General features: G+C 41.4%; 1 protein-coding gene and 1 pseudogene across 6 annotated transcripts in view; both read left to right on the top strand.

Annotated features, from left to right (window-relative positions):
* Positions 1–7,399: 7,399 nt before the first annotated feature.
* Positions 7,400–26,125, top strand: part of NUMB (NUMB endocytic adaptor protein) — a 144,054-nt gene continuing 125,328 nt past the window's right edge. For 4 of the 6 annotated variants that reach the window (XM_030559632.1, XM_030559638.1, XM_030559637.1 and 1 more), the window contains exons 1-2: positions 7,408–7,476; positions 18,552–18,653. The gene's annotated coding sequence lies outside the window, so the exon portion shown is untranslated. Of the gene's footprint in view, positions 7,477–7,579; positions 7,655–18,551; positions 18,654–26,125 lie in introns of those variants that run through there. The other 2 variants (XM_030559633.1, XM_030559635.1) reach the window with 2 other exon arrangements.
* Positions 14,935–21,651, top strand: LOC115651156 (annotated as a pseudogene).

Below are 26,125 nucleotides of genomic sequence, written 5' to 3' on the forward strand. Positions count from 1 at the left end.
GGTGTGGAGCTCATTTCTGTGGGGATATCCCCTTTCTTCTTGTGCAGCAGGGTTTGGGTGGGAACAGGAATGAGCCAGATAAGAATTAGGAGTGGGACTAAATAATCCACTGCTATGGAGTTTGACTCTGCAGCCGGAGAGTGGTTACAACCAGAGTGGTTGCAACTAGACAGCCTTTGAATGACTCAGTGAAGGAGAGATCATTTTGGTTTCAGGCAGGAAAAGGGAGCCTAGAGAACCAGTCACAAAAGCTGCAAACACTAGTACCGATGTAGGTATCAGGGGCTAAGAACCATAAACTCAGAGTTGTGTTGCTGTTTTCATTCATATGCTGATATTTCAAGAAAAGTGCTTAAAGGGGAAGAATAATGTAACTTAAAGCTTTTTAAATAAATAGAGGGAAAGGAGCATAGAATTCCTGTGAATGAATAGGTAGTCCTCAGCTGCTGCTTGCACATACATACTGGCAACAGAAGTTTCAATTAAACATTCTAATTAGAGCTTAGCACAACGTTACTCCAATTTTATGAGCATATCAGCCACATTGCCAAGAGCCACACACATTTTAGTTAAGAGGACATTAAAGCATGTTGAGTAGCTACTTATTGAAGAGCCACAAGTGGCTTCTGAACAGTGAAATAAAAGACACTTCAAAGAGATTCAGGTCTTTTAAAAACTCTATTCAATGCGCTGTCCTGAGAATTGAAATCTTGAGTTTTAAAATGTAACACTTAGCTCCCAGGAAGCCTGATCACGCCAGGGCATGAGTGCCCTTCTCTAATGGAAGTGAAAATGCTTGGTACCTTGCAGCATTGGGGTCATGATTAGTCTAATTATTTTCACTTCTCTATATGTTGGAAGAGCATCCTCTCTAGGGTCGAAATGCATTTGACGGGCCCAAAGTAGGCTTTATTTTTCCACTCCATAAAAGCCCTACTCAGCTCACTATAGAGCAAATGGCCTGGCACTTTCTCTGTTTCTGGCAAAGCATTTAATACTAACCAGTCACTTTTAGGAAGTCAAATTAAGTTACATTCTTTTTCTCATTCTTACTTTGTTAGCAGCCTGCACCCTACACTATCATTTATGCTCTAGCATCAAAAGAAACACCCACTATGGAAGAAGAGCATTTCAAGTCTGCTGCAGTAGGTTTCCATAAACCAGAGCCCTGACAATCCTTTCCATTCAACCCAATGACACCCGCTGTGTCAGCACTGTAAGGACACTGGACAGGATTGTGAAATCTGTTCCTTATTGTTGTTGCTGTAAAGTCCACAGCCAGATAACAAGACTAAGAGCTAATTCACAAGCCAGTTTCTCAAGAGCTATTCAGTAATTTCCCCTCCCCCCACCCCGCCCCATCATATGAATGCACTCACTCAGTGAAGCATCTCTTGCCAGTAATCTTGGCCTATCTCCAGCTGCATTTCTCTCTTAGTGATTTTTCTTATCCTCTGTTTGTGGTCTGTAATCCTGGTTATCTTGTACACAGAGCCCTAGCAAGAAAATAAGTTTTCCCTAAATTTGAACAGTCCAATTAAAATAAATTAATACAAATAATTAAAAGGCCCAGGGTCACTGTGAAATAATTAGACTGAAGAGGAGAGAAGTCTAAACAATTTCTCTTTCCCTGTATCAAAAGAAAATACATAAAAACTTGCAAGATAAAACTGAAATTGTGCAAAAGATGTGAGCAGGATCCCCAGTTGAGTTGTCACATCTCATTCCCAGTGGGATCCTGCAGTCTATTTTATTGGGATTTATTAAGTTTATTTTTATGCTCACAATACAGACCATCCAAGGCTTGGTAATATTGAACAGATACCATCCACAGTGTCTCTGTAGCCAGTGTATAAACACAAAGCTGCAGACTCCCAGACTCCAGCCTTCTTGCTTTTCAAGGGAGGGAGGCGGAGTAGGTGTGCCTGAGTGGGAAAATCCACATAATACAATGAAAGAGAAGAGAAGCTGGAAGTAGTAATTGTGCTATAGGATTACCTTGTGTATGCACAATTGAGACACAAGGTAAAATCTAGCTGACCCCACCCCCATCCCACATCTAGTAACAGCACAATAGACTTTTAATGTGCACAAAGGATGTTCTTGACAAGCTATTTGGGCAAGGCTTTTTCTCCCAATAACTATGCTAAAGGTATTGGTTTCAGACCATGTAACGGGGGTCCCAGGGAGCCATGCTGAAGTTGCTCAATTAGGGTGAACTGCAAAGAATGGGGTAGACAATCCCCAAAACTGGTGAATATTCCAATACTTAGATTTAGCAAGCCAGCATAAAACAGCTTCTATAATATCTCACAGGTTACCCAGAAGCTAAGAACACAGTTCCCTTAAAGCAACCCAGCCTTAGGCCCCCACCCAGACAGCCAAGTCAAATGTGATGAGGATTACTGAAAATCTTATTCATCATATAAGAAAATTCTACCAATCCAAAAAGATCAGACACATTACCTCTCAGATTAATGAATATTTCAGATCTTGTCCAAATACATGCTTACAGACAATCCCTATTATCTAAACTAAAGTTTTATTCAAAAGAAAAGAGAAAGAGTACTAGTCAAAAGATCAGTATACATACTGACATGCATACAGTCCTGAGATCAGATTCATAGTAGTTGCAAAGAGTTCTTTCAGAATTAATCCATAGGTTATAGTCCAATGTTCATATTCAGGTGATCCAGATAGAACTGGAGACCTCAGCCTTACAGCTTAAGCTTCCCCTGCATGAAGCATCAAGCAGATCTGAGGTAAAAAGGATCAGGACCCAAGGGTTTTTATACAGTTTCAGGCCTTCTTTTGACACTTGGAGTCCTTTGGCAAACAATAGGCAATCATGGAGACTTCATAGTAGACCTATTTTCTAAGCATCACCGGTAATTAGCTACAGGAGTTAACATAAGGCAATTGCCTGTTTTCCACCATTCGTAGATGATTTGCTATACATTTCAAAGAGGGATGAATACAGTGATTTCACTCTTTTTGCAGTTCATTTAGATGTTAGGATCTCCTTTTGATCTCTGAATTAACAGAATACAGCATAGATAGGGACTGCTCGATTACATTGTTAACCTCTAATAATATATATGTAAACAAACAAAACCACAAACATTATCTACTAATATGTCCTTAAAGATTGAATCTGGGTCAATTAGCCTGAAAGCTGCTTAACCCTTTCTGGCCATTTGTCACAGACCATTTTTTATCCTATCCCATGGAGGACATGCAAAAAGCAGCCCAGGATAAACAGGGATAGAAAAGTGTTGTTCATGCCTTAAGCAATGTTTTATGGCACAGGAATTATTCAAATTCCTTTTGTATTAACAGTGACCAATTGCTGTATAGCAATTTGTCATTCACTCTCTAAGCAAGTTTCTGAAGAAGAAAACATCCTATGATTTTAGTGATCCCTGTTTGACATGACTGCTGGACTATAAGATCTTGCACACATCAAGGATTTTCTGAAATCCTCCCACCGTCCCTCTGCCATCAGTGTAGCTCCACCAGTGATAGCAGTATAAATGGGATGCCAGTGTTTTAACCATCATATCATCTAGATTTGCTCACAGCACAGTTTGATGTCATGGTGGCAAAAATGCCTGCTTACACCATGCTTACACCTTTGCTAACACCAGTGGAGCTGCTCTAGGACTAGAGGAATAGTCAGAAATTTTGAAAAATTCTCACTGCTCATCCACACAGATAAGTTGTACCCCTTGAACTATACCAGCATAGTCAAAGTGGTACAACATTCCCCCCTGCTCACCTCCTAGCATGGACACAGTTATACTGGTATAAAAATGTTTTCATTGGTTACATTATTCCTTACTGGAATACGCTTAAGTCCTTGCCCTATTACACCATTCATAATGTGATTAAATAATTGAGATTTATGTAGTAACAATTTAGAATCAGAGTCATAGAAGTGTAGGGCTGGAAGGGACTTCAAGAGGTCATTTAGTCCAGCCCTCTGCACTGAGGCAGGACCAAGTATACTACTATATACTATACTGAGGTGAGCCATCTGGGCATCTGGCATACTGCAGTATATTCATGCAGTTATAATAAATTTGTGCAAATGTTCTAAAGACCTTGGAGACGGTACAAATCTTACCTCTTCCTCTGTAACCAAGGAGGGGCTTGCCTGGAATGGATTTTAATCAAAGCATTTCCACTGGGTAGAAAAGGGCAAGACTTGAGGAGTGCCAAGACCACATCACCTGCATATCACATGGAGCCCTGTTCTGTAGGGATTACTCCTCGAGTGAGGTTTGGGGGACAGGACAGGGGACACTAGGGTTTGGGCTTTTAGATCTTCTGCTATGCAGACTCTACCAGTCATTAATTCTCCCTAGAAATCATAAGCAATTGCAGCTTCAGAACTTTGTTCCCAACCTGAGACTTTGAGGGTTAATTCATTTCTCCTTCATCTGTGGAAGTCCTCTGTATAAAGCTTGGCTACATGCTGCAGGAATTTGCTCTTGGACCACTGCAGTGAGCGAAAGTGAAATTCAGTTAAAGACTCCCTTTACAGCCATCTTTCTTTCTCCATCATATCCTCTCTTCCCCTTCTCTGTCATAAAACACTACCTAGGGGAGCACAGTTCAGCACCTGGTGGCACCAGCAGAGCCAAGAAGAGAAGCACTAGTGAGTTAATTTAAAATCTAAAGACTGGCTTCAAGATAAATAGCTATATAAATTGAATATAACCATAATGTATATTTGGGCTATTTTTTTTTTTTTAACATCTGATAGCAATACCCTTGGTTTATACTTACCAGCTAAGTATGACATCATCTATGGAAGTGAAAGTCACTCCATGACATAGAGATAATACATTCCTTTGGAGTCCGAAGGTTTAAAGCTCAATGCTTAATCTCAAATTCTATGTTAGTGATAGTGAGTCCAGAGTCTAGCTTCAGTAAATAGGATGTAGAACTCAACCAAAGCCACCTGGAACATACCATATTTGAGGGACATGTCAGGTCAGAATTGACTTTAGATTTTGTAAAAAGGTTTTTAAAAAATTAAGATCAATAGATTTGTTTCCATGATTTATTAACATTTCAGCCGAAACATCTAAAATATATGTTAACATATGCCCTTGGAATCCAAACCATTGGTTTATTGTGTTAGTGTATCAGAATTGCAATGTGAAAGTGACTAGAAGTTGACAGTAAAAAGAAATGAACTAACTAGCTTGTTTTCACTCTCCAAGCTGAATGATATGCAAAGGGATAGTGAAAAAATAAGACCTTTTTCAGGCTTAATACAGAAAACTGTTAATAATGTTATTATATAATAATGATTAATGTTAATAAAATAATAATGTTGTGGTTAATGCACTGCACTGAGGGCAGGAAGTCCGAGTTCACATCTCACTTCTTCCACAGACTTCCTATTTGACTGTGGGCACCTAATTTAGCACAAAATTTTCATAAATCATCACTAATTTTAATTATTTTTGGATGCCCATTTTGAGACCATGAGGGCCTGATTCTCTGTTGCTCCAGTCCTATACTTTGCTCAGAAAAATGGTGGGAGAGGTGCTTTTGCACTTCTTCTATTCTTGGGGCAACTGGAGGCTCTGGGCTGCTGTAATTTATATTTTGGCTGGAATAGAAGCCTTTAGTAGATGAGAATACTGCACAATGTATTCTGGCCATACCCCTCCCAAGTGTGTGTGTCACTTGGACACTGCATGCAAAACATTACCATGTCATTTCTGCTTGATTTTTTTGTCTCCTTGCTGAATTTAGCAACTGAAGATTGCAGGGAGGGACACTGGTTTTTGCTCCCTCAATTTAGGTGAGAAACTAGAGAGAACAGTCTTGAAAATGCAGAATCAAAAAGGTTAATCTACCACTGGGGCAGTGGTGAAAATAAGCCGGTACAGTCAGGTGCAGCATACTGGCAAGAGCCATTACACCACCGACCGTACCTGCAGTGGACAGCTTCCTCAGGCTTTTAAATGGCCGCCAGAACCCCACTGTCGGAGCCCTGGGGTAGCAGTGGCAGCCTGAGGCTCCGGTGGTGATTTAAAGGTGGGGATTTAAAGGCCCTGCCTCTTTTGGTTGAGGCCTTACCCCCCTGCCCAGGACTCTGGCTTACTGGTATATTCTTTAAGTTACTTTCATCCCAGTAACTGGGGGGAATATGTAGTATTCCCTCTTGATCATACAGTTCTGGTCATGCTGTATGTCAAGCTCTGTCCTCTGGATTAATGGCTTCTTTATTTAAAAGTATTCTATATAACTTGTTACTGTGATATCAAAACAGTTCATAATGTCCCTTTAAGGTAGAGAAGTCTTCTTATCTCCATTTTATAGATGGGGAAATGGAGACACCACTTATGTAACCTGTCATTCAAGAAGCCTGTGGTAGAGATGAGAATAGAACTCAGGTACCCTGCCTCCTTGTACTGTGCCTAAAGCACAATACAAACCTCCCTTTTGCCTTTCTCAGGAGGATGAAGGTAGCTGCTATCTAGTGCATGCTGAGTCAGGTATGGTGATTTGTTCTCTAAGAAAAATACAACTACAAGTAGAAATGTAGGAAATGGGCAACATTTTCTGTGAAATGTAATATGCAAGTGATCAGTTTCATTTCAGACCTTTTGCATCTCAAAAAATTAATTTTATTACACAATTTGGTATCAAAATCAGGTGAGAATTAAAATTCCAGATCTGAAGCCCCCTTTTGGTGGACAAGCATCCCCTTTCAGAGTGAAAATTTAGAGAGAGATTGCAAATTGTTTTGGGTGAAATGAGCTGTTGAGTTCATACATTTGAAACCCGTAATATTTTAATAGTTTGACCTTGCCTAATGAATTTGAAACCCATCTAGAGCTCGACATCCCCGACCCCCCCCGCCGCCGAACGACACAATTAAAGCGGGTTGAGGATTTAATCCAGGAGCATATTAATATACTTAAAACCTCCATGGGCATCCACAGCTCTATGGGGACAGAGGAATTGCTTGAGAGAATTATCTCCAGCAAACAGATAGTTAATTCTGTCCAGGTACTTTCTTCTCTTTCCTCCTCCCGCCCTGTCCCTCCCTACTGTGCAACCAAACTCAGCATAGGGGCAAGTACATGCACCTCTACTGCGGAGAAGGGAGGGAGGAAGGCGGGCGCATCGCAACAGCTGTCATCCCTACCATCCTATCCTAACTCTCAGCCTCTACAGTTTAAGCCAATCAGAAAGGCGAAGGGAGGTAGGGCTTTCCAAACGCTAGAGTGAATAAAATACTGAGGGTGGGGTGGGGTCGAGACCTTGACAGACATATGTTTTTACCAATCACAGTCAGGATTTGCAGTGCGGCAGGCCAATGGGATGTAAGGATGGGCGCGGAGGGCAATGGGGCGGGACTGGTTGTTAGGGGCGGGAGGGGGCGGCCGAGCTGCTTAGTGGCGACCGGCGGCCGAGGCGGCGCGCAAGGGAGGAGGCTCCGGGCGGCAGGTGAGAGCGGCAGGGCCTGAGGAAGTGGGAGGGGCCGGTGGGCTCGGGGTGGGGAACAGACCCCCAAGCCGGAGGTGAGAAGAGAGGGTGAGACGGGGGCGCTGAGGGAGGCCCCGAGCCCCGGGAAGGGGCAGGGGTGCCCCGTGGACCGGGAGCTCAGGGCCGGACTCCGAGGCAGGTTGGCCAGAGTCGCTGGGGGAGGTGAGGGCCTGAGCTCCCGAGGGAGAGCGGCGGGGTTGGCTTGAAAAAACCGGGGGCGGGAGGTGCATAGGGTTGCGCTCCAGCGCAGGGGGCGAAGCGCCTGATCCTCGGGATGGGGGTGAGCCTGAGGAAAGGGGGGGATCGAAGAGGGAGGGAACGAGAGTCTTGGGGGAGAAGAGGGGCGTTGAGCCCCCTGGAGATAGGGAGGAAGTGGAGGGAGGTGGGAGGGCAGCCGCGGTCTCCGGTCCCCAGGCACCAAACCCATCAGTTTATTTAGAAGAGTTACCCAGTTGGGAGTGTTTCAACTTCCTGATTCACTCTCCTAGGGTTGCCTGGCACTTGGCTTTCTTTTAGGCCCTGAGTTCTGCCCATCTCTAGGCTGGGGGGGGGCTTTCCAGCAAGATTACCCAGGGGGGCGCCTTTTAGGGTTTGTGCTTATTATGCCTGGCCCTCACAGTGTGTGGTGTTTGTGCGAAATGTTTCTGGATTCTGAGTTTTAGGACTTGGGACTCTGGAGGTCTAGGGTAGGGGGAGAGAAAAGGCGAGTAACTGGCTTGTGCTTGAAACTAGATGAATACGTTGTTTTTGTTTTGGGTTTTTTTATTCTCTCTTCCTTTTCCTCTTACTGCGGTTGTGGTTGTAAAAAGTGAGGTTGGAATATGCTTTGATAAACTGAGATTAAAATCTTCTGGTGAGAGGGATACAAAAATATTGGTTTGTGAGATAATGTAAAATTGACTAGATTTCAAAATGTTTCCCCCTGTAAGGGAGAGCATTGCTGTTGACTTCATTAACTCTTTTCTGCCATCTGTTTGTGTGCAAGTAATAAATAGACTGCAAGATAGTGCAGAATCAAATACAGGGTATTTTTATTTTTAATGCAAAATGCAACAGAAATTGAGGTACAAAGTGCATAATATTTGTGATTTCTTTAAGTACTCTATATTGAAATGAACACCATTTCCTGATGTAATGTCTTTGATTATTAACTAGTTAGCTACTGGAAACTTCGTCAAGGCTTAAATGCACCTTCTGTTTCAAGGAATTAGTTAATTTTATTGTGGTATTAATGAAAGTGAACAGTCTTAAATGAAAGGATATGTCTCCCTAGCTACAGTTAACATGTCTTGCAGCAGCTGTCATCTAAAACTCTGCTAATCCTCAAGATTTATGTAACCTGCTCATTAATGTTTTATGAAAACTGTAAGGGAGCTTCTGGTTATATTTCTTCTGTTTAATGTGTGCATTGTCATGTTTTCCAAGGTTAATTTCAGTGTCTCTAATTCAGGAATCTAGTGTAGCAAATCTGTCATTTGTTAACTATCTGATTATAACAAATGGTTGCTTAAATGTTTCATGGTCTTCCTGCTTTTACCTGTCATCAGCACAGAGACAGTTATAATGGGAAACAAGTTCATACAGTCCAGCTACAATGTTATTCTGGGTATTGCTTGTAGCATAAAATGTAAACTTAAATGGGTTAACCGACTTACCAGAGAAAAGCAGCACTTGTTACTTTTCCCACTCAAAATAGATTATCCATCCCTTCATTTATTGGCCATTCTGTGTGGAAACTGTCAAAGAAGCATTTGAATGATATCAAATCATGTGAACAAAATTTAAACATAAGTTGAATTAGGAGTGGGAGATCAATCATCCTTGAACAGTTTTGCTTATTTCCTATATTGAACTTCATTAATCTATAACTGAATAAAATAGTGGCTTTAGGCATCAGTGAAACCTCTGATTTGCAGAACAATTCTGTAACAAAACTCAAAGATCACATAACAGAGTGCTTTTTCAAGCATTTAAGTAAGAAATGCAATTAGCATCAAGCACTTCATAGACTCATAAAATATCAGGATTGGAAGGGACCTCAGGAGATCACCTAGTCCAACCCCCTGCTCAAAGCAGGACAAGTCCTCATTTTTTTGTTTTGTTAAATCCCAGTTCCCTAAATGGCCCCATCAAAGATTTAAATTGTGAGTTCAACCTGTTTATATTGGCAGTTCCTGCACAAAATACATTTTTCACATTGAGAGTTTTATTTCCTGGACTCTTAGGCCTGGTCTGTGCCTAAAACTTAATTCGACCTAGCTATATTCCTCAGGATTGTGTGATGCAGTTAGGTTGACTTAACCCTCGGTGTTAGCATTTGTCTATACTGCGGCTGGGAGCATGCCTCCTAGCCTAGGTAGAAAGACATTTGCTAGCTCTGTTTGCTATTTTTAGCACTCTAGCTCAGCCTGGACATGGTGGCAGAGACAAGCCATGAACTTGCTCTGCTTGAGCTAGTGCTCTAAAAATAGCTTTGTGGATGTTGCCTGCAGGATCTAGCTAGCCACCTGATTACAGACCCAGGGGGTTATTTGCTCTTGTACTCTGTTCATTAGCCTGTGTTGCAATGTCCATGCTTTTTTTAGCATGTTAGCTTGACCTTTATACTATTTTTCTTATCTCTTTTCAATTAAAAAGTGGAAAATGGTGCATCTAAGCTAGAAAGTATCTAGTCCTGTTTTCTAGTCATGGGGTAAACAGCATTCAGATATCTTTTTGCCACTATGTCTCAAAAATGTTTTCATGGTACTATGGTAGTAGTTGCCAATGCCAGGCATTCAAAAATCACATCTGGTCCCTAAAAAAAAAAATCTTAAGATTGAAATGGCAAATGTTGATATGCCTTCTGGTTTCTGAGCCTTTGGGATTCACTCAAGTTGTGTTTTCAGGCTCTTCTCTACAGTTATGAGAGCTAGAATTTTTTTTAACCAAAGCTGAAAGTCTTGTATAATCACTTGCATTGTGGAGTTAGGGCCTTAAAAACACTCAGTGTTCTGAGTCTTGTGATTAAAACTGCAAGAATTGGCAACACTGTGATGGTGAGATCTCTTGAATCTTGCATACAGTTGTTCTCATTCCATATCCAGCACTGATGCAGTAGACAAAGCCTTAATGTAATCTTCTGCCTTTTTGAAATAGTAGGTTTGCAGAATGTCTGAAGTTCATTTTCAGTCTTCTGTGAAAATCCAGTCAGTTGGAAAAAGGACTCAAGTAAAGTATATTGAACTATCCCTTTAAATCTGGTAAGTTGTCTCTGGGCACCACCTTTGGTCCAGGCAGGTAACAGCCATGTCCAGGCTAGGGGACAAAAAAGTATTTGTGTTAGCTTGTGTAGGTAAATTCTAGGGTTTACCTTGACATTCTAACATTAAAACTATAACTGCTTTGTCTGCTAGGATCTTAATGTTTGGTGAAGACAAGACCAGTATGTTTGATCAAACTAATTCCACAGTGCATCGGGGACCACTTTAGGGCTGAAACTTATTGCAGTAGAGACAGCTGATGTTAATTAGAAAAGATTTTTCTTCCAGTTTTAACTTCTGACTTGCTTTGATTTCCTGCATGAGACACAGCCCTATTTACTTTAATTGATTCAGAGTTTGTTCTGATAAGTTACTAACACTTGTGAGGTTTCTAGGGGTCATCTGGCATTTCATGGAATCTGGAGAAGCTTGTAACTTTACAGGACTTGCACAGCATACTCTCTGATGTACTCCCTGTTTAGCAGACCTTTAAGTCCATGAAAACATGAGTCAGCTGTCAACAATCTGGGAAAAGCTTTTCATCTTTATATTTTGTATTCATATGCTGGTCAGCCTTTATCCTTAATATGTAACAGACTGAAGAGTTCTGATGTCTTGGAGTTACCTCATCTGCAGAAGCTGATTCTGGGCAGTGACTTATGTCCACTCCCTCAGGCCCATTGTTTTGGAGCATTGTGAGTAAAAAAATGTCTGAGGAAGCAGTTTCTGTAGTGGAGGACAAATGCTCTGTACACCAACAACTGATTGGGGTTGCAAATGCCACAGTCTAAATTATCTTGAAGGTATGAAGCCAAGCAATTGTCTTCCTTGGGGCTCTAGAGGGGAAACAAACCTTAGTTATTCTAGAGCAGTGGTTTTCAATCAGGGGTATGCATACCCCTGGGATTATGCAGAGGTCTTCCAGGAGGTACATGAACTCATCTAGATATTTGCCTAGTTTTACAGCAGGCTAGATAAAAAGCACTAGCAAAATCGGTACAAGTTAAAATTCCATACAGACAGTGACTTGTTTATGCTGCTCTATCTATATACTATACACTGAAATGGAAGTACAATATTTATATTCCAGTAGATTTATTTTACAATTATATGGTTAAAATGAGTAAGTAAGCAATTTTTCAGTAATAGTATACTGTGGCACTTTTGTATTTTTATGCCTGATTTTGTAAGCAAGTGGTTTTTAAGTGAGGTAAAACTTGGGGTATGCAAGACAAATCAGCCTCTTGAAAGGGGTATAGTAGTCTGGAAAGTTTGAGAGTCACTGTTCTAGAGTATTAAATCTAGGGCATTGCTGGAAAACTGTTTTGGATCTGACTTCAAGGTCAAATTCACCAGTCTTCAGATTACCAGGTGAAATCTAAGTAATTTCAAATCTTAGCCTAAAAGTTTATCTGCAAAAAGATATAAAACAGCTCAGAATTGTTCCTGGGTAGCATACCTTTTCTTGAAGAATTAAAGTAGGGATTTTTGGTGTGTTGGGTCCTAAACACAGCCCTTCTCTGCTCACTAATCTGTGTTGGTCTGTATGCCAAGAGAATCTATTAAACTGAGCTGTTTTTGTATAATATCCAATTATCTTGGGCTTCCGTGCCAGCTGCGATCTAGAAACCACAAACAACATCATCAGGCAGAAAGAAATTCTATATTGATGGACTGGGCCAGAAGCAATTACTAGCACATCAGCTAATTGTGACCTCTTTTCTTAGTCAAAACAAACTAAGTAGATTGAGGGTAGCTGGAGAGAAATGATGCTTTAAAAAAAAAAAAGTTTAACAGTCTTAAAGGTGTTAAATTGTTAATCAAGTTAGCCTTGGTTCCACGCTAGGTAGATAACTCTTAAAAATTCCATTTCCCCATATCCACACAGACCGTGAGAGGTTTTGACTTCCAAATGCTACATGCCAAGTCAAGAGCAGAGAGAGGTTTGGAACCCAGCTTTTCTCATTCCCTGTGCCTAATCAGTGCTACTGCCTGTTTACACTTGAAAACAAAGCAGTGGTTTTCAACCTATTTTTTGTTTGTGGACCCCTAAAATTTTTGAATGGAGGTGCGGACCTCTTTGGAAATCTTAAACATAGTCTAGCTACAGAGGCACTGCTGCAGTGCTTCAGAGTATGCATTACCTATGCCAATGGAAGGGGTTCTCTTCCTGGCGCAGGTAATCCATCTCCCTGAGAGGCGTTAGCTAGGTCAGTGGAAGAATTCTTCCATTGACCTAGCACCGTTTAAACTAACGGGTTACGTCAGCTTAATAACGTCACTTGGGTGTGGATTTTTTGTGCTCCTGAGCGATATAGCAGGGTCAACCTAACTTTTTAGTATAGGCCAGGCCTGAGTCTTTCCAGTAACAGTTGACAACTTGTAGCTCTGGCTAACCTAGATGCTAAGTGAATTTCTTTAAGGAGTTTTCCTGAGATCAGAGGGAAGATTGCCTCTGCAGACAGGCTTTCTTCCATTCATTTCAAAAGTAAAATTTTGTGTAGAGGCTTAAGAAATTCCTCTCTTCCCACTACAAAGGAATGATACAGAATTGCCTCTTGTTGCACAACTGGTGAGTTGGTTCTTGTAGTAGAGCGCTGCTGGGGCTCAACCCTCCTTGAGGGGGAAGGGGAACCACACCGGCTTGCCTCACTCCTTCGGCCTCGGGCCCGTCCCTTGCTGCGGGCTTGAGCACAAGAGAATAGTATACAAATACACCCCGGCCCTTAGGCAGGGCGGGGCAGCACACAGTCTATGCTCAGGCCTTTCAGCAGGGGCTGAGCAACAGGCGAGCGGAGACGGCCTCCTCAGGTCAGGGGAGGGGGAGTCTGCCACCCTTGGAGGGGTGGCAGGGGGAACGTAGGCCCTCCCACTCCACTGCGTTCCAGCCCGGGGCCCTAGTAGCGGTTAACGCTGCTGACAGCCAGTAGGGAATCCTGACCGAAACACACTGCCATTGGCTCAGGCGAGCCTGCAGCCTGACTGGGGTCAGCTGCCCCTGGACCACCTCCCCCTCACTGGGTACCTGCCCTCTGCCAGCATTGTCCGGGGTGTCCCAGACCATGGGTTCCTCAGGGTGTCCGGCGTCAGGAGGTCCAGTCCACTCCTTGGAGTACTGGGGTTCAGGAGGTCCGATCCACTCCTTGGGGTACCGGGCGTCGGGAGGTCCAGGCAGCTCCTCCACAGGCCGAGCATCGGACTGCTCAGTCGGCTCCTCTGAGTGCTGGCCCCAGGGGAGGTCAGGCCAGTACCCCTCCAGGTACCTGGCACGGGGTAGGTTGGGCCCAGCGGGAGCTCAGGCCCTAGCATCTGCTCTCTCTGGCTGTCTCCCTCCAACTGAGCCTTTGGGCCAGGCTTTTGTACTTCCTGTCCCGCCCCTTGACTTCCGGGGGGGCGGGGACAGGCGGCGGGGCCTCTGCCCGTGGCCACACCTTCTCTGGCCTATGTCCCTCAGGAGCGCGGGGGAGTGGGGCCCCCTCGCTACAGTTCTGTTTTTGTTAAAAGCTGCAACAGAAACATGAGTTCGAGGGTACTTTCATGTTTTACTTCTGTACCTATTTAATTCATGATGATATTACTTTTTCCTCAAGATCTTAAAAAAAAGAAAAAAAGAGTTTAAGTCCCTCGTAGTTGTTTAGCTGTATAGTTTTAACTGTTTTGGACTTTTCTGATATTTGAGCTTACTATCATTAGAATATGTAGGTGAAGCATGTGGCTTGCCAAGTAAGAAACAACTTCCTCAGATCAGGTTGCTATTGACTTTTTGCTACACTCCTTCCCTGCTTCACTTTTGTTCCTCAGAAAGAGCTTGAACTAAGTTCTGTGGAAAAATCACTAAATCAACTGATTCTTTTTTCTCATGCAAACATGATTCGTATGTATTTGACTTGTACTGACTTCTGTGGTTTTGTGGCTGTAGGGTTTAGTATTTCTCAAGTAAGGTATCTTTTGGCAGGGGAGGAGGTTATGTTTGTGGTTTGCTCACTTTTCTTAACTTTGATTTAAAATCCTTTGAATCACTTTGATGGGCAATATCCTTGGTGTGTTATCATTATATGAGGGTAGATGTGTAGATTTCCTATTGCAGAGTTGCCATGTTTTATGGCTAACTTGCAAGTCAGCTTTAGAAGACTTTCTGTTCTCTTATCTATTTTTCAACTGTGAGAAGATGTGACAAATGACTTTACTAAACATCAGTAAGTATGCTGTAGAGGTAAGTACTTTAGAGAGAATTTATTTTGTTTGTATAGTATGGGGGTATTACTGGTATTTTAGGTTAGAATTCCGTTCATGTTTCTTGTTTCAAAATATGCGTACAGAAACTTGCATCTGTTTTATGTAGGTAACTATCTGACAAATCCAGGGATGAGTTTAGAGACCAAAAATGAACACATACTTGAATTCCATATGGTTCTGTAGTTAGTTGTCTAATGACTTATAAGCTTAATGACTTAATGTGTTTGAGTTTAAGCCTCAGTATATGATCAGAATGTACATGTTTGGATCATAAATACTACTATTTGAAGGAAGTCAGTGACTGCAGCATTGCCTTTTGCTGTTATTATTCTAGCAAATGTTTAAGTACTGGATTTTTTTTTAAATTATTGGTTAGAATTTTTTTTTCCTACTGTACAGGTAGTTGCTTTAGTTTGTTTACATGCTGTCATTGTACCTTTTCATAAACTGGCATCTTCATATACAATTATTTGTCCTGTGAGCTCCAACTATAATTAGATCACTGTTACTTCATCCACTTAAACTGTTTTTTATATTTGTAACAGCTTATTTAGAAGCTTTTAACAGGTTGAAAATCACTGCAAAGTAAATGTCAACCAAAGCCTTTTTTTTAAAGAGAAACATTGTGCAGTAATATACCATAATCCAATCTTTCTGCTTAACATGGTGGTGTTATATTACAGCATGTTATCCAGAGCACATTTCTGTTAATTTTATTAAGTTGAGTGAAACTACTGACTGCTCATATTTACTAAACCAGGTGTGTCTATCAATATTTAAAAAATGGACAGGTATGCTGATTTTTTTAGGTGAGTGTACTTTGAGTACTGAATAAATAATAATTCTTTTCTTGGGTGTACCCACTTCCACAAAGAAGCCCCAGGTAGATTACCAAAGGATGCTTTGTTGTGTTATCCCACAGTCTGTAGTCTCTGGTACAGATCACAGCAGTACTCCGCTGATGCATATATGTCCACTATATATGCATAAAATCGTTTTTTACCAGAGTTTCTTCTGCGTTTATTCTCATTCCTCTTGGAGTAATTTGTCTAGTCAAACCACTTCCTACATTGTCATTCATATGGAAATCTTTTTGTTAGGAAAGTTGTCTGTAAAGATGGATATAAATTAGGTATTTATTGTGTTGTAGTCATCCAGAAATCATCACTTTTATTAAAGTTAACTTTAATACATAAAAGAACTTTCCCAGAGAAGTTGAGAAACATAGTGCCTAACTTGAATGTAGTGGTACCATGAGAGAGTGGGCCAGTTAAAGTTAGTTTTGCTATCTAAATAAGTTAGAAAAGTTTCTTCAAACAGGTGGCCAACTGTATGTATTCCAAGGCTCTCCCAGGCCTTAACATTCTGATTTTTATTTCTGTATGCTTATGGGTTTATCTTAGTGGAACTATGATCATAATAATAAAAAAATGTTGCATTCAGGTAAACATCCTGAATAATCATCTCTAACAGGCCTAATTTTCTTCAGCACTGTCATACTTGATCAGATCAAGTACTCTCCCAGTCTGTATACACTTTGGTGTTTGTTAAAACTGAAATTGGAACCTACACTGTGTAACTGGTAAATACAGGCAATATTGTAAAGGAAAACTGGAATAACTGAGTACAGCATAGCAGCTCTAGATTAAATATATTGCTGGAATTGAGCATGTATGAGGCCAGACTCTGATCTGACTTTGGGCCTTTAGGCACCATGGTAATGTGTAAATCAGTGGTTCTCAAGCTTTTGTGCTGGTAACCTTTTTCACAGACAAGTCTCTGAGTGAGACGCCCCCCCCAATAAATTAAAAACACTTTTTTTTCGATATTTAACACCATAATAAATGCTGGAGGCAAAGCGGGGTTTGGGGTGGAAGCTGACAGTTTGCGACTCCCCATGTAATAAACTCGCAACTCCCTAAGGGGTCCTGACCCCCAATTTGAGAACTGCTGTTGTAAATAGTCTATATTGAATGGGTTAATGGGAAGTTTAGAGTATTCCTCATTAAACTGAGATATTAGTGTAAACCTACCTAAAATATAAGACACATCGTGCACATGTACATGTTGAGAACATAGGCAAGTACTGCATCATGAGAATTCAGTTTTTCTCTTTGCATTTGAGCAGCCTCAGCACTTCACCATGGATCCAGTTGTAGTAAAGAAAACTCCAGATGTTGTCTGTAGGTTATGGTGTCCAGGTAATGAAGGGTCACTAGAATTTCTTTCAGTACCAAGACTCAAAAGTGCCCAAGGCCGTCCAAGGAAAAATATCAATGCAAAGTGAAAGGTTGTAAGATTAATTTGGTAGAAATTTATTTTAGGTGAAATGGTGGATTTTTTTTAAAAAAGATATTTAAACTGTAAACTCTCTCAGGTAGGGAACATGTCTATCTGCTGTATGAATGCATAATGCAACAGAAATAATTTTTAACTTAAAAATGCAAAGTCTGATTCTCAAAAATGACACCTGCTGTTTGAAAACTATTTTTCGATAAAGTTGTTGACATGGGTGTGATTGAACTTCTTGACAGTGTCCTCACATGACTGCACACTGTCAGAAGCAGAAAATTAAATTCACATACATTAATTATATTAAAATACTGCTTGTATTCCACTACTCTGTAGATAACGGACTCTTGCTTCTGTGGATATGACACTTACATGCAAGAGAAAAGGTTTTCAAAGTAATCAAGATCCAGACAGACAAGACACTAATGGCTTGTCTACACTAGTGTACTTTGCTCATGCTGAAAAATTTAGTATAGTTTATATCTGCCTTAAGTTTATTTACAATGCCATGTTTTTTAAAAGTAGGAGACAGTGCAGTAAATATGATTTCAAAGAGAGCAGTATTTTTGTTTGTTTCAGATAAATCAAACTGAGTCTGTTCCATGTAAAAGATCAGAACTTTCATTTATCAATCGGAACTGTTTTGGTGCTGTAGAGCTCAGTCCTACCCACTTTCTTCCTAAACCTTCAGTGTGTCTGTGTGATGCCATCACTATAATATCTGAATACCTCTCAAATACTAACCAGTTTAGCCACCCAAAATCCAGTGTTCACAGTTTTACAGATGGTTATGATGTGCGCACAGAGGTTAAGAGACATGGTCAAGGTTACACAGTCTTCAACAGAACCAGGGACTGAACCTTGATCTCTTGAGTGTTTCCCTTAACCATGAGACCATTTTTTGTTTCCTGGTTGGTCTTGCCATGGACTGAATTACAAAAGTATAATTTCTGTCTCTCTGAAAGAGATTAGAATGTTACTTTACATATGAGGGAAGGAAGATGAGGTGGGGGGAGGGATAGCTCTGTGGTTTGAGCATTGGCCTGCTAAATCCAGGGTTGTGAGTTCAATCCTTGAGGGGGCCACTTAGGGATCTGGGCAAAATCAGCACTTGGTCCTGCTAGAGAAGGCAGGGGGCTGGACTTGATGACCTTTCAGGGTCCCTTCCAGTATCTCCATATATTATAAACCAAGAGGTCGGGGAAAGGGAGGGAGTTTCTAAATTGCAGAGAGCTATTTGGGTCTGTTTGTGTCTCCTACTCACAGGAATTTGAGCCATCAGGTGAGACAATCTCAGAAACTTGTGCCTGTGCTTTGCGCTTCCTGCAGTTTACAAACCTGTCTGGGCCACTCAAGTCCACGGAAGAGGTAGGAAACTCTTGGTCTGTAACTTATTAGATGTAGCCCTACTTCCACCTTTGCTTAGCCTCATTAAATGTGTTGAGTATTTCATGTGTTCTAGACCTACCCCATTTGACCTGGTTATTGTTATTGTCTTAGCTCTGTGGAAAGGAATAGAGAATCCTGGTTACTACTAGGAATGTAAATGTTTAAAAAGTTAACCATTTAAACAATTACAGAATATTTTGTTTAAACGGTTAACCGATTAAAGGCCGGCTAGGGCTGCTCCTCCCAGCTGGGGGTTAACGATTAAGGCAGGTTAACCAGTAAAACTAATTCTTACGGTTTAAAATTTTACGTCCCTAGTTACTACATGGCTTCTTAGTCTGAGTCAAAATGGTCAAAGGCAGCCTTTGATTTAGGAGAATGGCAAGCTCTGAATATCTTTTTAGGACCTCTCCCAGAAAAACAGCACTGTACAAAAGGATCACTGCACTTACAGGGGTCTTCCACTAACCCATCTAAAAGCCAGGCCTGTAACTTTTTAACAGTCTGGAATTTTCTAGTTTTTTTTTTTTCCACTTCTGGAGAATATGCACCTGAAGCATCTTTTCTTTTGTCATGGAAGCTGATGGAATCACCCGTTAAAGGGGTCTCTGGAACATGACTTGTGTATAGTGAATACAGATACCAGTCTATTGTGGGGACAGGTTCAAGTTGTCTAATTCTGCAAGGAAAATAATATTCTTTTGGAGAAAAGGATGTACATACGTTAATCAGATTTGGGGATGAGAGGGGAGATGCTTTAGCCTTAAGAGTCCTTGGTAGAGTAGAGTACTTTAGTTTCCCTGTCTGAACAAAAGTGGGCTACCCAGCCTATTCTACAGAGCTGGATCAATTTTCTCTTTCTCTGTCAGAGAAAATTATGAACACTAATGATCGTGCAGGTGTAATAGTGCCCGTATGATCTTCTACTGCTTGAACTGAAAAGACCAGTCCTATTGGTTCAAAGGTGGTAAAAACTGGCAAAGATGGCAAAACTCTTAATATAGTCTAGCCACTAAAGCAGCATTTCTCAAACATGGCCCCAGCAGATTTTTTGTGTGGCCACCACAGTCTCCAAAGTGCCCCCAAAATTGCTGAGACATGAAGTATTAAAATTGTCTTGTAAATGCCATAGATCATAATACGCACTCTTTCTCTTCTAAGTATTATGGTACAATGCAGGCAGAACTGAACTACACAGACTTTCTTTCAAGTCACAGAGCGTATTCATTGGCTGATTACTGGTTACATCTCATACTGCTGTAGCTTCGTAGGCAACTACAGACCAACATCGTTGGCAAGATCACTGCATGGTGTTAGGGTAGGTTGAGATTTGTTCGTGGTAGAAGAAGAGAGAGTTAAAAACATGAATGGGTATCAAACGTTTTTTCAAAATATCAGTACCAGAAAATGACCCTGAACGTGATACAGAGACTGTCCCAGAGGGAGCCACCTGCTGCTAAGAAAGCAGAACATGGAAAGAAGAAAAACATTTAGGACCAGTGGAAAATGCAGTTTCGTGGTTTTGAAGCCATCCGATTCAGTTTCTGAGTAAGTTTGTAAGAAAGAAATTCATCAAATTAAAATTTACACAATGCAATGTCCTTATAGCATTCATACAGGAGAAGTTGAACAGAATTACTATGGGGCGTTTCAGAGGCACAAGCTGTTAAATGATGCAAAAACAGAGTTTGAAAGACAATAATGGCTTGGATTTTTGAGTAAAGTAGATTATATACAAATGGCTACTTTTAAAGTTGCACCACTTTTGGGGAAAGCAAGGAAACCATTCAGCACGAAGAATTTGTGAAGAAAATTGTCCTGGCCATACAACCAGAAAATATGCTTGTAGAGAAATACCACTGAGCAATAACACATTACAGAGGGAGCACAAGAGATCTAGTGAATCTTCTACAAAATGAAATAGCTGAAAAAGTCTGAGAGCCTTTCTACAGCCTGTGGTTGGATGAGAGCCTTAATGTCACGAGGAATCCCAAGATAATTGTATGCGCTCTCTTTTTTGACTGTGATTGCCATTCTTTTTTCTGAAGGTGTTTTATGTCAGTTGAATCTCAGTGACAGGCCAACTGGCAAATGGATTTTTCAGGCAAGAGTGGAGGAGTGCCCCCATTCACTTTGACAATCTGTACAGCTTGACAGCTGCTGGGGCAGTGGTTTTGCAAGGTACATGAGTAGGGGTGCTAAACTGCTTCCAAGAAAGCTCAAACTTTTTTTTGTTATACTGTTTTGGCCACCAGGAAGTAGTTGCCAGCAAGGCTTCAATGAAAAGTATGAATGAGGTTGAATCCATAGTAAAAAAGTGCATCAATGCTGTCAAAGCCAGCAGTGTCAGTAAAGGGAGATACAAATCTGGCTGCGAGATACAAGGTGCTGCTGAATTGTAATCCAATCTGCTGCCTTAATTTTAATGACAGTGTACAGAGGCTGGCTGAGCTCCAGGAAGAGCTTGTTGAGGTTTTTAACATAGTTTCACTGGAACTGTCCCAAAAGCTGCAAGATCCAGAAGTACATGGTTGTGTGCTCCTTTTGAAAGAGTTTCTACTAAAGCTTGCTTCCTTGAATCTAGAGCTTCAGAAACCTCAGCAAATGATATTTGACAATATTGAAATATTTAATACATTCAGAATGACAATTGCTGACATTGTCCTGCATCTATGAGAGGAACAGGACTTTTTTTTATAAGCTTGGTCAGTTTCCTCAGCTGTCAGGATGAGAATGTGCAGTGAAAGGTCATCTTAGCTCTAACCAAATACCTGACTATCCTCTCAGAGAATTTTGAAAATAATTTCAGTGAGGGAAACTCTTTCCTTCAGTACTCCTTTGTGACCAACCCATTCAGCGATTCTGGTTCAGGTTTTTTGGCTGCAAACAAACTGCTTTGCAAGACAGATTAGTTTCCTTTGACTCTTTGGATTTAAGCAATCTCAGGTACCTCATGCTGCCAAATGCACAAGAATGAAAACATACTTCAGAGCTCCTCTACTGTAACACCAAGCTGACTGGAGTAATGTGTACCTGTTTGAGGACACCCACAAACTAACGCTGCTCTGCTTTGCTTTTCTTGTGGCTGTTTTCTGCTACTCTAGAACTCCTGCATTAGAGGACAAAGAACTACCATGTTTTAGCATGGGATGCACAGGGAAATCAAATCACTGATACTACACAAATCTCAACTTCACTTTTGGAAATGATGATAAAAAATGTGGGTATTTAAGTGTCCTTTGGTGAGAGTTTCTTTTTTTCCTTCTATTTGTAATATCAAGGATGCCTAATGGGACATGCATGGGTTTGAGAACTAGTAAGAGGTGTTTTGGAGCATATTCCCCGCCCCCCGCATGCTCCCCATGAGCGTGACACTTGCTAGATTTCCTTTGTTAGCAGGGCATCTTTGTATGAATAATTCTCTTCCCCAAGACCTCAAGACTTCTTGAATATGCTGCTCAAACAGTTTTGCTTTTGTTTCTATTGACTGTCCCTCCCTTCTCACATGTATCTCTAGACTTCTCCTCCTGATCCAGATCTATTCTGCCCTCAATAATCGTCTATTCATTGAACTTTTTGAAACTTTGTACTTTTAGAGAGAGGTAAGGGATTGACTGTGTGTACACACATTTCCAGAGGGACGATAGGGTTGAGGTCCATTATTTCTCCCCTCTATATATTTATTTAAAAACATTGTTGCCGTTAACGAGGATGTTATCTCTGAAGACACAAGTCCACAGTTTGATAACTGCAAACCTAAGCATCTCTGATATCTTCTAGACTGAGCACTGAGTCCCACTGGGTAGGTAGATTATTTAGGTAAATCTTTCTATACAGAAGCCCCTGGAACCCCATAAGATTGAGTCCCTAATCATGAACTATTGGAACTCATTTATAAAACTTTTCTTAAACATGGCATGAATATATTGTCTCATATTACAGAATTAGAATTTATAATAGATATTCCATGATGAGCTATCTTTGAGCTATAATATATTTTAATTAAAACTATCTTTAGGTAGGTTTTTTCCTCAAAGCATTTTATTAAAAAAAACCAAAACAAGCGTTGATTTTTTTTTAATTTTTTTTTTTTATCCACCCTGGACCTAGCTACATTGCGCAGAGCTGTGAAAAATGTTGTGCCCTGTGCTATGTATTTGGATCAACCTAACCCATGCTGTAGATGCAGCTAGGTCTACAGAAGAATTCTTTTGTCTACTGAGCTACTGCCTCTTGGAGAGGGGGATTTCCTATATCAACAGAAAACTTCTTCTATGGACATATGAAGCATCTATACAACCGCTGCAGTGCCTTAACTGTGCTGTTGTAGTATATCCATACCCTTAGGGGGTTGAACACTTTCCTTGGCTCCTATAGATATTCTGGTGCATTGGGAGCTGTGCTGTTGGTTCCTATCCTGGGCAACTGCAGTACCCATAGACTTTGCATGACAGTCTTTCTAAAAAACAAAACAAAACCTTGGCTATAGGAACCCAGTTTCAGGCATGTGGGTTTTCGTGATTGTCTAGAAAGCTCATGTCATGGTAGTGCATGAGATTAAGGGCTTGTTGACATAAACACTTAATCTGCAGCCAGCTGTGCTGTAGCTCTATCCCCTGCTAACCTGCCACACACTAAGTGTCAACGTGGACCCTATTGATGCTGACTAAAAGATTGCTAGATCACTTTGATCTACTCCTGATTAAATTGCAGTACAGAACTTTTAATGTGCAGCATTTTGGTCCATGTGGACACTTAAGGTATGTCTACATTTAAACTGTAACAGCAGCCTAGCTGCAGTGCCATAATTGTGCCTTTGTAATGTAGACATACCCGTAGGCAGCACTTCAGTGTAGACATTACTGGACACACACCAATGGGAGACGTTCTCCTGTCAGTGTAGGTAGTTCACCTCCCTGAATGGTGGTAGCTTAGTTGGCAGAAGGATTCTTTTGTCGATCTAGCACTGTCTACATTGGGAGTTAGGTCAACATAGCTACATCTCTCAGGGGTGTGAATTTTTGTAAGTTTGCAGTGCAGACCAGCCCTTAGTGTGTGGCAGGCTATTGTATGGGTAGAGTTGCACCTCATCTTACTGTGAACTAAGGGCTGGTTTACACTGGGAATTTATATTGGCATTGCTATATGTCTTGGGCGTGTGAAAAATCTAAACCCTTGAGAGAGGTAGCTATTCTGACCTAACCCCTGGTGTATACAGTGCTAGGTTGATGGAAAAATTCTTCTATTGCCTTAGCTACTGCTTCTCAGGGAGATGGATTACCTATGCTGCCAGAAAACCCCTTCCATAGGCGTAAATAGTGTCTATGCTGATTTGCTGAGGGGTATGTCTACATTACTATAGGGCCATTCGAGTGCTATAGAATAGACATTTCCTACTTTGATAGAAGGGTTCGTTTTGTCAATGTAGTTAATCCATGTCTCGGGCGGGGGGGTTGGCCTGGGGTTCCACTGCTGCTGGAAGGGTGGGGGCGGCCCAGGGTTCCACCATCGCTGCTGCTGCTGCTGCTTCTGGTGTGGGGTGGTGGGCCAGGGTGCCACTGCTGCTCCCGGACCAGTGCTCTGGGGTAGCGCCCAGGAATATCTGCATGGGACCACCGGAGCAGCAGCTGGTGCTGCTGTCCCTGGGCCACCTCAGCTGCATTGGCCACTGCAGAAGTCACGGAGGTCTCAGAAAGTCATGGAATCTGTGATGTCTGTGACCTCCATGAAAGACTTGCAGCCTGAGTTACAGTTAACAATAGTTATTAAAAAAAAAAAAAAGGCCAGACTAATGTGACCCTTGTTGTTTCCTCATGAAGAATGAAGGTGTCTTCCAGCTGTAGGGAAGAGAGCTGGATAGAGACCTGGAAACAGGCTCTATAGTATGGTACATGTTCTGAAATGCTAAATATATTGGCCCTAAGTTCCTCCTCAACTACAGTGCAATAAAGTAGAGTACATGCTATGAAGTGTAATATCGCAAAATTACTTAGGAGGAAACAGCTGTTTAACCTACTTCTGTGTCTTCTTCTTATTCCTTATGGTAGAACAAAACTAACATTTTGTTGGCATTTGACTGACTCCCTGTGACATTTATTTGCCAAGGACTTTCAAAATAGAGAACTTTTCTTGATCTCGCATCTGAAGTTTCAGATACAGCAGTGTTTCATCACCTGTGCTAGCCTCTTTAAATTTTCTGTGACTAGAAGATGCTTTCCTGTGTTCTTGGGCACAAGGGCTAATATCTGTTGGGAGTGGGGCAGAGGGACTACTCTTGCTTATAGTGAACTAATCATTCTTGTTTTCAGCAGTGCCTCCCATGTTCTAGTTCTTTTTCAAGCATAAAAAGCATGACTCCCATCCAAAGGATCTTAGTCTAAAAGGCAAATGGTAAGGGAAGGGTCTGTCTTGAATATCTGAGGTCGGGTCTACATTAAAAAGTTAGATTGACTCAGCTACATTGCTTAGGTTGAAAAATCCACACACCTGAGTGAGGTAGTTAAACTTACTAACCGATGGTGTAGACAGCACTAGATCAACAGAATTCTTCCATTTTTACTTAGGTGCTGGCTCTTGGGGAGGTAAATTACCTATGCTGATGGGAGAACCCCTCTTGTCACTCTAGTGAGTAGCTACACTGAAGTGCTACAGCAGTACAGCTGTGCTGCTATATGGTTTAAGTGTAGCTATAGCCTGAGATCTGATAAAATTAAAACTGAGTCATGGTTGTTGAGTCCCCTTTATAATGATGAGCTTAGAAGCATCCTTTTGTAAGAGATTGGCTAATCATCCATTTCTAGGTCTAAAATGCAACTATATGTTCATGTGTAAAAGCAATGGGTTTTGCTCCCGCACCCTTAGTAAACAAATGGCTATAACTTTTACAAGGGTTTAATTCTCCATATTTTCTAAACTCTTGTAGCTCTTTTCTTTTTCAAACTTTTAAACTGCTCCTGTGGCACAGTTATAATGGTTTAAGTGTAGACCCTACCTATGCTGACAGGAGGGGTAGAGTCTTGGGACCCTTACTAAAGTTCCTGCAGGTCGATGGAAGAATTCTTCAATTGGCCTAGCACTACCTACGCTGGGGGTTAGGTTGCCATAGTTACATCTCTCAGGGATGTGGATTTTTCAAACCCTGAGAGAAGTAGCTATGCCAATGTAAATTACTAGTGTAGACTAGCACTCACTCCATTATAAACTCAATTTTTCCACTTCCAAAATCTTGAATAATGTGACTGAGCTTCTAGACTTAACTTCAACTTAGGCCATGGCTACACTCACACTTTACAGTGCTGCAACTTTCGTGCTCAGGGGTGTGAAAAAACACCCCCCTGAGCGCTGCAAGATACAGCGCTGTAAAGCGTCAGTGTAATCAGGGTGGCAGTGCTGGGAGCACAGCTCCCAGCGCTGCACGCTACACCCGTAAGGGATGTGGTTTACATGCAGCG

Source organism: Gopherus evgoodei, chromosome 4 (genome assembly GCF_007399415.2).
Source record: "Gopherus evgoodei ecotype Sinaloan lineage chromosome 4, rGopEvg1_v1.p, whole genome shotgun sequence".
Taxonomy (NCBI): Eukaryota; Metazoa; Chordata; order Testudines; family Testudinidae; genus Gopherus; species Gopherus evgoodei.